Source organism: Drosophila takahashii, chromosome 3R, assembly GCF_030179915.1.
Source record: "Drosophila takahashii strain IR98-3 E-12201 chromosome 3R, DtakHiC1v2, whole genome shotgun sequence".
In the NCBI taxonomy this organism is placed as follows: Eukaryota; Metazoa; Arthropoda; class Insecta; order Diptera; family Drosophilidae; genus Drosophila; species Drosophila takahashii.
Genome location: NC_091681.1, coordinates 40,461,387 through 40,473,524, shown reverse-complemented (window position 1 = coordinate 40,473,524; position 12,138 = coordinate 40,461,387). Strand labels below are relative to the sequence as shown.

The 12,138-nt window shown below is 37.1% G+C and overlaps 1 protein-coding gene across 9 annotated transcripts in view; it reads left to right on the top strand.

Annotated features, from left to right (window-relative positions):
• Positions 1-12,138, top strand: part of heph (polypyrimidine tract-binding protein 1 heph) — a 149,455-nt gene that overhangs the window by 9,019 nt on the left and 128,298 nt on the right. The gene's annotated exons all lie outside the window — the stretch shown is intronic.

Below are 12,138 nucleotides of genomic sequence, written 5' to 3'. Positions count from 1 at the left end.
GATCCTCTTTAATATATGTGACGAGGGGGTGCAGCTGTCACATAAATCCATTCATGCATTTCGACTTTGACAATGAGGTGGCTCCTTGAGCTTTCTGCACTTCTGTGACACTTATTAAAAATAACCATTGTGCATACTGTGTACGGTTCGTTTCGGTAATACGTTGCAGTTATCAACAATGATTTTTAAAAATTGACCAAAAAAAAAAAAAAAACTGGTTTATGACATTATTTAAACCACCTTTTATTAGGAGCAAATCCAAAGAAAAAATTTAAAATGTATCCTTACTCTGAACGACAATACAATTTGTATTTTTTTATGTTTTTTATTGAGTTCCACTGAATTTTTAAAAATGTTGGGCTAATTAAATAGTGCTATGACTTTTTCCTTGGACTACCTTATTTTATTTGATTCTATTGCTGCATATCATTTAAGCGCAGACAAAGAGAGAGAAGCTCCTTTGCATGCTAAATAGAGTTAGCTCGAAGGTCGGTGGTTTTTTCCCGCCTCAACTCGTCTGAAAGCCAAGTGGTAGTTAACTTGCTTACGAACAAGCGAGAAAAGGGGATAACTTTGGCCCAGGTCTCGGTTAAGCTGAGCAGCAGCTGCCGCACTTGAGTTTGTCTTACCATTGCAATTGCAATTTGGTGGTTGCGTGAGTTTCTTGCCAAAATGAGTTTGTAATTGACTTTGTTCGGGAATAAAAGAATTGTTTCAATGGACTTATGGCACTGAAAAGGTCGTGACCAAGAAATTTAAAGCAAACATGTTGCGTTAATGTTTTTTTTTGGCTCTCAGGCATAACTTTGTGAATAACGTTAATATTAAATTTCATTGCGTATCATTTGACTTTAAATCTTTAGGTCAAATTAAAAAAAAAAGCAGCTACAAAGGTGAAGCACTAATCACACAGTCATTTGAATATAATTAGCTCATGTTTCTTGTTTATAACCATTTCATTTCATCATTGGGCCTCAATCACTTTGATTGCACTTTAAAAATAAAATACATGGCAAGCGAACAATTTTTGTTGCTCTGTCAACATGTTTTGTATCTGAATTTTTTTGTCTGCTTTTCCTGCTAAATATGATGCTATTTAATGTATTTATGTTTTATGTATATTAGGTTTGCAATTACCAACGGGACCGGCAATATAATTCAAAACAATTAAAGACGGATACGCGTAGCGGATGGCGCAACTAAGTTTTGAGCTCTGGAAATCCAGTTTTACATCACAACCAGAAACATCAGCAGCCACGAAATGACAGATCATCGGGCTTAGCTCTATTATATTTTTTGAGCGACTCCCACGCGTTCTCAATATCAGTTGTTTGGATGGGAAATAAACTGCTTTAAACTCCCCAAGCTGCCCTCAAGAGCCAGAGCGAAACTATGAAATGCGACATAAATGGGCGGATGGCAACAGAGGGTATTTATGGCAGGGAGCTGGAGAGATGGAAGTCCCATTTACATGGCCTCAGCACTTTTAAGTGCATTTGGACATTAGCCGAGCAAGACTAAAATCTCAGAGTTGCCGAGGGGCCGTTGTTGCCGTCGCTTGTTTGCTTCCTCCGCCTTTCACAGCCAGGCAATTTGCCTTAGAATTTATTTCAATTGCTCTTAAACGAATAAACTGTTCCGATTGCGATGTTCACTGTGGGTGAATATACGATGACGACGACATCATCACCTAGAGCAAGTCATTAGAGATGTTGCCCGCGCATCCAGCTCGAAAGCAATGAGGCAATTTCTTTTGGCAAATGTATCTCGAAGAACATTAATGTACACTTGTGTTGACTAATTTTTTTTCGTCTGCGTTTAGTGGACATTTTGGAATATCTTATGGAAGACTATAATTGTAATGACTTAAACGAAAAACGTAATTATTTTTACAAAGATATAATTAACAGAGTTATTTCGAATAAAAAGCACTAGAAAATTTGCCACAACTGTTTGGGCCCAGACCACGGAAGCACCCAATGAATCGGATTTGTTCTGTTTACTCAACCCATTGTTGCAGCTGCTGGCTAACTTATCGGCAATAAAATCAGAAACTTTAATTCAACAAATTAGCAGAACAGCAGGCGCCATGAAAACAGGCCACACCTGTTGCTGCTTCCTTCTTGGCCTGTAAAGATATCATTAAATTTCACTTAAGCTGTTCAAGGAGCCCCAGACAGCACTAGACAACGCAGACAACAACGACGGCAACGGCAATTCGTGTGCCACAAACTGGGAGAACCAGGGACTGGGCGACAACCAATCTCCAGCCAGCGGCAGCAAGTGCCAAAAAAGTGGTTTAGTTTTTTCGCTTTTGTTTTCATCTTGGCATTTTCCGTCAGAGGCGCGTGCGGCTTGCATTTGCTGGCACTGCATTTTCCCTGCAACTTTCCTCCGCCTTTTCCGTGCGTGCGAGTTGTTGCACTTTGCGCTTTCGACCCACATTTGTCTTTGGTCTGGATTTTCGCCCAGGGTTGCCCCCTCTGTCTTTCCTCGGTTTTCCTCCTGTGTCTGTGTCTCCGCTTTTCCTTTACCCCGTTTGTGTCTGCTTTAAGCATTTCCTCGTACAATTTTTCTGGTTGCTATTCTTTGGTGTGGAATTTGGCTCTTTTATGCATTGCATTCAATCTTTGCACTGTTGCTGCCAGCAATTTTGCTCTGGTTTCTGCTGCTAGTGTTGCTGTTGCTAGTTATGATGATGTTGCTGCTGCTGCTGCTGTTGCTCTTGCTGTTTCTGTGGAGGATGTAGCTACTGATGTTGTGGTTGCTGCTCTTTTCGTTGATGTAGCTTGGGTACCGTGCTGTTCAGCAAGGTTACTTCCCACTCAGTGGCATTTTTAAATTAAGTTTAAGCTGCTCCTTTTGCATAATGCACTGCAGTTTGGTCAAGGGAGTGTGTGTGATATTTGTTGGCTAAAATATTTGCTGTCTGTTTACTTAGTTTACTTAGCTTACCCTTAGTTAGTTTTCTTCTATTTAGTGCAAAGAAAGAAAATTTCTTTAATCAAGAATTTAATCTGAAGTATTGGGGATAATTGATGCAACTCTTTGTAGTCCTTGGTTCCAGCATTTATTTGATTTGTTTCTTAGAGCTTTTATTTCTGCTTACGGCTTGTGCTTGTGTGTCGGGCTAGATAATTTCTTGGTCTGCTGACAAAATTTCAATTTGACTTATAGCCGCCTGTCGCTTTGCCAGATGAAAACCACTCGTCGCTTCGAAGAGGTTGCTGTTGTCGTCGCTCCCATAGCACGCGTATATGAGGGATTGCCGGGCATGCAGCACTGCCACAGCTAACACATGTTTGGCTAAATAATTGAGATTTCTGGCATTGTGTGCCCCAAGTATTTGGCATTTTTTTCATCTCGATGTCATCCAAACTCGGGCATGCTGCCAGCCAGGAGCCAATTTCTCCTTTCATCTGTCCAGCCCTTCTGGGCACTTGGCGATTGTCGGAGCTTGGAGCGAACTATTTCGGGGCGCTTTTTCTTACTAGTTGTCGCAGATGTCAATGCACTTGGTTTTAGTCATTGAAATTGAATATGCAAAACTTGTGAAAAGTAGACAATTCTAGGCAGATAAGGTGGATTTTAAAGGCGACTCTGCTAACGATTATCAAATAAAAACACCTCTTAACGAGGTAAAAATCTAGTGACGATCGCACCTTCAACATACAAAAGTTCTGATATCAACATTTGTGACGAAAAATGATTACACTCGTCATTAAATACACTTTCTAATATTTTCTCATTCGGCCCGCCCTAGCATACTATTTTAGCCTTTTTACCTTCATAGGCATTTTCTATTGCAGCGTGCCGAATGAGAAAATCTTAGAAAGTGTATTTAATGACGAGTGTAATAATTTTTCGTCACAAATGTTGATATCAGAACTTTTGTATGTTGAAGGTGCGATCGTCACTAGATTTTTACCTCATTAAGAGGTGTTTTTATTTGATATCAGAAGTTTTTGTTTGTTTATATGTGCTCTCATAGGAGCTAGTATATACTAGAGGCCTGCATGAATGTATTTATTTCCAAACTTACAGTACTGTACAGCTGTACACGGTACTCAAATTTAGTGTACTCATACAATATTGTAGATAGTACCCACTCTACCGATAGTAACTGAGTACACTATTTTAGAGTGAACACTTTTTTAATACTATGTGTTATGCTTCTCAATCTGAACAATACTATGAGTGTCGTCTCAATTACTATTGTACAGTACTGTACTCTGAGTAAAAAAAAAGTGCAAATTTGTATTGCAATAGCCCATCAGAAGACGAAGACTCCATAACTCATTCTAATCCACAAATCGATCCTGTTTTTGAAGACTACACTCAACCAATCCAAAGCAATAGCCTTCATAATACAATTAATGATGAAATCGAAACATATAAACACGTTAAAATCTCGTACAGTGACGACTTTAATGTCCTGCAATGGTGATTTATCAATAAGAAAACATTTCCATTATTATACAAACTAGGCCTACAAATCTTAGCGGTCCCAGCAAGTAGCGCTCCGTCGGAGAGGGCGTTTTCAATTGCAAAAAATCCAATTTCCGCAAAGCGTTCCAAAATTGCTTCGACTGGTCAACAAAATAATGTATTTAAACTCCAACATAGACAGCATTAATGAAAATGTCTTGAATAGCGATTAATGTATTAATAAATCCGTCAATATTTTATGACTAACGACACTTTGTCTCTTTCATTAGGTTTTAAGTGATTCTGCTAGTGGATAGATTACAATATTACAAAGAAATAAGCAAGCTTTAACATTTTATAAATTCAGTAGGCCTTGTAATTTTGGGCAAACTTCATTCACTGTGCAATGAGTTATTGTACACCAAAAACACTGTATTCACAATATACTGTACTGTGTCTGGAAAAGTGAGTACAGTATTTGGCAATACAGTCACAAGTACTGCATTCACTCATATTTAAAGTAATGAATACAGAAAAACTTATACAAGTTTTAAGAATGAGTGATTCATTTGTCAGTTTGAATGCATTAATGCAGACCTCTAGTATATACATTTAAATTTAAATTGGTCAATCATAATTTGTAAACCATTGTATTTAAACAAATTAAGTTAAAAAGGCGTTTAAGTATTTCAAAATACCTTTTAAACGAGGTATAGCACATGTATGTAGCTTCAGTAGTGTAGAACTTACGAACTAACGAAATGTAGCTATTTCTAGCTTTTTTTCCGCTAAAGCAGCGGGTTTTTCCAAAAGTCGTAAAACAAAAGTTTCCCATTTGGAACTCCTTAAAACAATTGAAATGATTCTATGAACCTAAAATACAGTTTGGATACCCACGCACAAAATTAAACATTCCGGAAGCGTTAGTTGTTCTGAGCTGGCAAAAGTGGCTATTTTCGTTTCTGAATAACTTTTAAACGCGATTTTTTACATAAACATGATATATACCAAAATTTAAGGAATCTCAAGGGCTTTACAGTTTAAAGTTGTAAGGAAAATCGTTAGAGCCGTTTTTGAGAAAAATAAAAAAGAGCTAAAGAAAAAGTTTAAAAAAATTGTATTTTGTTTATATCTTTTTAACTATTACATTTACACAAATTGCATATAGAGAGCGTTTATAGCATTTAAAAATACCTTTCAAACGAGATGTAGCAATTAGTAGTATAGAAGTTACGGCTTTCCGAATTTTAGCTATTTATAGCTGTTTTCCCGCTAAACTAGCGAGTTTTTCCAAAAGTGGTAGAACCAAATTTTTTTATATCGATGTGATGAACATCATATCAAATTTTCAGAACTTAAAAAACATATTTTGGACAAGTGGACAAACTGACAAACAGAATTAAATTTTCATTTTGGGAAGAAGAAGAAAATCTTATTTTGGCTATAACTTTTGAACAGAGCGTCGGATTTTATCATATGACCCCTCATTCGACGGGTATTTTCAATAGAAACCCAACTAAAACATTGCGAGGGGGCATTTATCCCCACCGGCCCCAACAGCTCCAAATTTGGAAATTTGATTTTTTTCACTTTCACCGCTCTCTCTCCCAATCCAATTGGTTTTCTTAAAGTCTTGGTATGCAATCCTTTAAGTTTTTGCAATACCTTTCGATTGGTGTATTACTCATTACGATCTGACTATCACAGCAGATTTTCATTTCTTCGTGTATATATAGTAGTCGCCTTCGCACACTCTCCTGGTGCGCTTCGTCACTACATGGACTGCCGTCCATAGTGATTTATAGTTAACTTGTATTCACTTAAATAGTCAATGCGTAAGCCAGAAATCAATTTAAGATCTTAACTTGCCGATTAGCTTTTAGGAATTAATGTTCAATATTGTGCAATGGTAAAGAAACTAGTGTAATTCCAAGTACAAATACCTTTTTTCGCAGACCTTAATACCTCAAAAACTTTGTAACCATTTCTTTCTCTAATCCAATTGTAAATAAACTATCCACTGGTCACTCACGCAAAATAATCATTCTTTTTTTTCGTTTGGGTTTAATCTCACTCCAACGCTTTTTATCAGTTTAATAATTTATGGTAGTAATATTTGAGTGGTTGCCATGTGTGGAGTGTGCTTAACTCATTAGGCGTGGCTAAATGCTAGTAAAAAATCAATAAAGTTTCGCACAGATTTTAAATGTTCCATTCAATGGGAATAGAATGAGCAAGGGAGATGGAACGCTTAGCATTTTAGATAAGGACTGCGAGAGTTTATATTTGTAGGGTGCGTGGTCTTTTTGATGATTCGTGTTTGCTTTCGGACAACAACGAAATGGGGAGGTAAATAACAACAAATAAGATAAGCGATTTATTAGCAGGAGATAGAAGCAACAGCAAAAATTTAACCACACTCACAAACGAGAACTATTACAGCACAATAACAATATCAGAGTATCAACAACGTGTGGAAAAATTCCTACATGTGTGTGCATTATGCAAATTACATTTTCACTCACTATTAAATGCTGGGAAAGATTTATATTTGCTTGTTTGTAGTTTAGTAAAAAATTGTGTGAATGAATTTTATTTACCAATTTTATTGGAGTCGTGACTCTCCGTGTCAAGCCTAATGATCTACTTTAGAAAAATCACGGAAAAAGTTATTTGTACAAATATAAAAGATGTCGAGACAAAATAAAAGTACGTTGAGTTGGGCAATACTGAACCCTACCTTTCCTAAATTATGTACTTTTTAATTGCTTAATTTTGGTTCCTTATTTATCACATTAAATTCTGTTTTGTGATCGCTTAAAAAAGAAATCTTCCAGCGCTTGTGTAAATAAACACGACTCGAATAACAACGAGTATCGAAAACAATCGAAAATAAACAAAAGCGTATAAATAGGGGCAGCGGTTTACGAAAAGTTTGCCAATTGCTGCTGGCAACGGAAGTTTGCATGATCTCTGCTTCTGCCTGTTTCTATTTTCCCACTTTTCTAACTAACCCATAAAATATTGATACATTAAGTTAAGGATATCCTTATAATTTGCGACTCAACCAACCCAAAAAATACGTTCTTTATTACCCTTCTTTTCGTTTTAGGTAATTTTGTTGTTTATGGTTGGTCTAGGGCCTAAACAGTTGTTAGGATGAGTCAAGCTGTAAGTGAACACCACTCCAATATTTTATTCCTATAAACTAGTATCAAGCCTAATGATCTACTTTAGAAAAATCACGGAAAAAGTTATTTGTACAAATATAAAAGATGTCGAGACAAAATAAAAGTACGTTGAGTTGGGCAATACTGAACCCTACCTTTCCTAAATTATGTACTTTTTAATTGCTTAATTTTGGTTCCTTATTTATCACATTAAATTCTGTTTTGTGATCGCTTAAAAAAGAAATCTTCCAGCGCTTGTGTAAATAAACACGACTCGAATAACAACGAGTATCGAAAACAATCGAAAATAAACAAAAGCGTATAAATAGGGGCAGCGGTTTACGAAAAGTTTGCCAATTGCTGCTGGCAACGGAAGTTTGCATGATCTCTGCTTCTGCCTGTTTCTATTTTCCCACTTTTCTAACTAACCCATAAAATATTGATACATTAAGTTAAGGATATCCTTATAATTTGCGACTCAACCAACCCAAAAAATACGTTCTTTATTACCCTTCTTTTCGTTTTAGGTAATTTTGTTGTTTATGGTTGGTCTAGGGCCTAAACAGTTGTTAGGATGAGTCAAGCTGTAAGTGAACACCACTCCAATATTTTATTCCTATAAACTAGTATCCTAAGTAGATTTAAGAGAAATCCAGCTGTAAATGTGGATCTAGTGTCAACAGTAAAAATGCAAAAAAAATTCGAAACATTTGTTGGTTTTAGAAAAAGTACATATAAATGTTATTGGCTGCCTGTCTGTCAGTCCGTATGGTCAGAAATGTTCCTAGAATATTTCTCATTGCATGGCATAAGCAAAAGCCTCGTCAGTGTGCTGCCAGTTATTTTTATATTTTATTTCATTTTATTTCGATTTGATTTTTCTGTCGTAGTATTGTGCATTTTGTTGCCGTTGCAATTGAATTGCAAATATTTGCACTACAATTTCTCAGCGTGCCATAGATAAATAAATGAATTTTCGATTGTATTTTATTAACAGTAAATATAGTTTCAATTTTCACATATTGTGTATACGCTCGTGTGCTTTGGCAGTTCATTAGATGAAGTGCATCGGTACCAAGCGGATTAAATAAGGCATTTCGTGTATCTTGGGCATACACTCGTACAATTCTGCATTTCCAAAAATGGTTTTCCTCCTCTCTCTCTGGGAAAGTTATATCAGTCGGTCGCATTTTCCTGCCGGCTAAAAATAATGTTTACGATTTTATTTCTTTTTCATGTTCAGAGGCTGTCTTGGATGTTGCTCTTAGGACAACATTGCCAGATAATTGGGTGTGTCTGCCAGCGGCATTTTGAAAACTTTCTGTGGACCTCTTGGCGGTCATAAGTCAATAGTTGAAGACGTTTTAATGGCTCATTTGCCGTGTAAATCTGGGAGCTAATGAAAACTTATGAATTCTTCTGTCCGCCACTGGTGTTCGCCATTCAAATTAAATGCATATATAATTCATGCTAGGTTTACGAGGGGCCCATGCTTCCCATATGCCTGCTGCCCGAGATAAAAATGTTGTCCATCACATGCCGTTGCATTTGCACGTTTTTATTACTGGTGCTTTCCCATTTTTCGATTTGATGTACAGCTTTTACGGCTGCTTGTCAAGTGTGCCAGGCTGACTAATGTTTAATTAATTGAATTGTAAGAGAGGCGTGTGGCTTTTTAAGAATTTGCATAGATGAATTTAATTTAATAAAAGAAAGTTTTTTATTGTAAATCATTTCAACGGTAACTCAGTGCAGAATCAGCTATTAAGGAAAAGTAAACTAAATGTATATCCAATTAAGTGAACGGTTTTCATGTAGTTTTTCCTATAGTGTCGTGTTTGTTTGCTTTAGAGAAGATAAATTACCTGTTTCAGAGATCTATTCCTATAAAATAAATGTCAACTATAAATTTTCGTCTCTACTGGGCCCACCCACTCAAACTAACCTGAAATGCTGAATTAAAATTATGATTTTAATTTGTTTTATTTTTGCAAAATCACCGGAAATTGTAGCCAAATGGAACTTATAGATGTAGCCTTAGTTGTTGGTTGCGGTATATAAACAATGCAACAACTTGTATATTTTTAGTGCCATAATTATGGCACAGATTTATAGCATATATGTATTTAGAGGGGCCCCCACACTCAGACACACACTTTGCGATATATAAAAGATCGTAATAATGTGGGGCTAATCTGTTCAAAAATGAATGCGGCCAACCGCAGGAGGATAATCTCGGAGCGCCTTTAAAAAATAATCCATTCAAAGTGGCGCCGCTTGAAATAAAAATTGGCTATCCGTTGGAATAGTAGTTTGATTTAATAAAAAGTACAGTGAGTTGAATTTCCGTAAAATAGTGTGATTTTTTATATTTTTGTTTATTTTTCCGCCAATTTTTTGTGAATAGGCTTAAATTTAAAGCTTAAAATAATAAATTAATTTGAACTTGTAAGTACATCCTAACGCACTATTTCCGCGTACGATAAAATGTATAATTTAATATTTACGCTACGGGTTATTTGTCTTTTTGATCTCACACTTGTTGCCCATAAAAAATGATTTTTTAAATATTTCGGGGAATATTCTACTTAATATTAAGTATTGTTTTTTTCTAGCCGCTTGGCGTGGGTTGACTTTTGGTCGGTTCGTTTGGTTGGAGCGTGGCCAAGTTATGCAGTTCTTGACGCCGAACCAAAAATAAATCGCGACATAAAAATGAAAACAAAATAAAATTGATATGAGCTTATAGAAGAGTGTGGATGCGACGTAGATATAGATGTCGGATAAAGTTAAAGACAGCGTCCACCCAGCCTATTCGAAGCCAAATTAATTTCCGTTGACTTCTAATGATATATTAAATGTTTTATAATTTGTTTGATGCTCACCTGCGTGTTCAGTGTATGTTTTGAATTTGTATTGAATCAATTTGCAGAAATACAAAGATGTCTTCAGTTCTTTTTTGCTCTAACACATTAAAAAGTATTGTTTTAATATGTCCCTGACACCTTAGAATATATTCGGGTTGGTTTTGTTGAAGAAATCAATTCGGAGCTTTCGCCAGACCAAAGTCTTGGCGAACTCTTCAACTCCGTCTTAGTGCTGCAGCTTGTTGATGGGTTTGACGGCCTTTTAGCTAATGAACTTTGGGAGGCAACGACAACAGCAGCAGCATAATGAGCTATTATGATGGCTGAGCTGCACAAGCTCAGTGCGGGAGCTCCTTGGGGCAATGGAATATGGAATTAAGCAATGTCCATTTAGCATTTGAAAGGCTCACGTTTGACCCACTCTGCGCGTGCTGGTGTGTGTTCGGGCTGTGCTTGTGTGCGTGTTGTGGCACGGCTTTCAACAATATTCTTCCACCTTGCTCTCGCACACGTGCGCCAATTTGTATGCAAGCCTTGCTTCCTTCGGGTCCTTGGCTCATTTTGCTCCTTTGGCTTGCAGCACGTTGCTAAACGATTGCGCTCTCGAGTGCAATGAGGTCGCTCCTGCTGTCAGAGCAGCTGCTAACCCGTTTAAAGAGCACCAGCAGACCCGGGGAGATGGGAAATGGGAGATCAGAGAGCTATGCTACGGGGTCACTTCAACGGGTGTCCCCCTACTCGCTAATAGCGTTTACGCAGACCAATTAGCTGGCCAGCAGCTGTGATGTATGCTACGCCCTGTTTAAGCCAGCTGTTGAAGGAACAAGTTAAAAGAAAAAACAAGAACGGAAGCTACCTTCGGCCAGCCGAAGCTTATATACCCTTGCAGATAAAGTAAATACCTATAGTTTAATGCTCACTCGGTGCAGTTCCAGGGATTCCAGATTCAGCGTGTCTATTTAAATTTTGTTTTTAAGTTGTCAAAAATCAAAACGCCTACTTCCTACAAAGTTACAATGAATTTTCTCATATTTGTTTGAATATTCCTATGGAAGCCTTAAGATATAGTGGTCCGATCCGGCTCGCTCCGACATATGTACTACCTGCAATAGAAAGAAGACTTTCGGGAAAGTTTCATCGCGATAGCTTTAAAACTGAGGGACTAGTTCGCATAGAAACGGACAGACGGACATGGCTAGATAGACTCGGCTATTGGTGCTGATCAAGAATATATATGCTTTGTGTGGTCGGAAACGTCTCCTTCACTGCGTTGCAAACATCTGACTGAAATTATAATACCGTCTGCAAGGGTATAAAGATAAATTTTTAATTTAAATTAAGGCTTTGCTAGCTCTATACAGCTTACTTTTTGCAACAATTAGTTTGTATTCCTAAAGGCATTGCATAGAATTTATAATATTAATAAATTATAAAGGTAGACTAATAAGTTTAAAACGAGAGTTATTTTTCGAGGTGAAATGTGGGTAATCAAATTTTAATGATCTGTTGCTCCAACTGTGGCAGTGGTTAGCCGCGGCGAAAGAATGATTGAGAAAGCTCCCCAGCAAACTTGTTTGTTTTTATTTTTAGATTTTTCAGGGGTGCCGAATCACGTGTAAATATTTTCGCACAACTGCAGTTGGGCGTAATGTATTTAGCCCGTACGTGCCGCT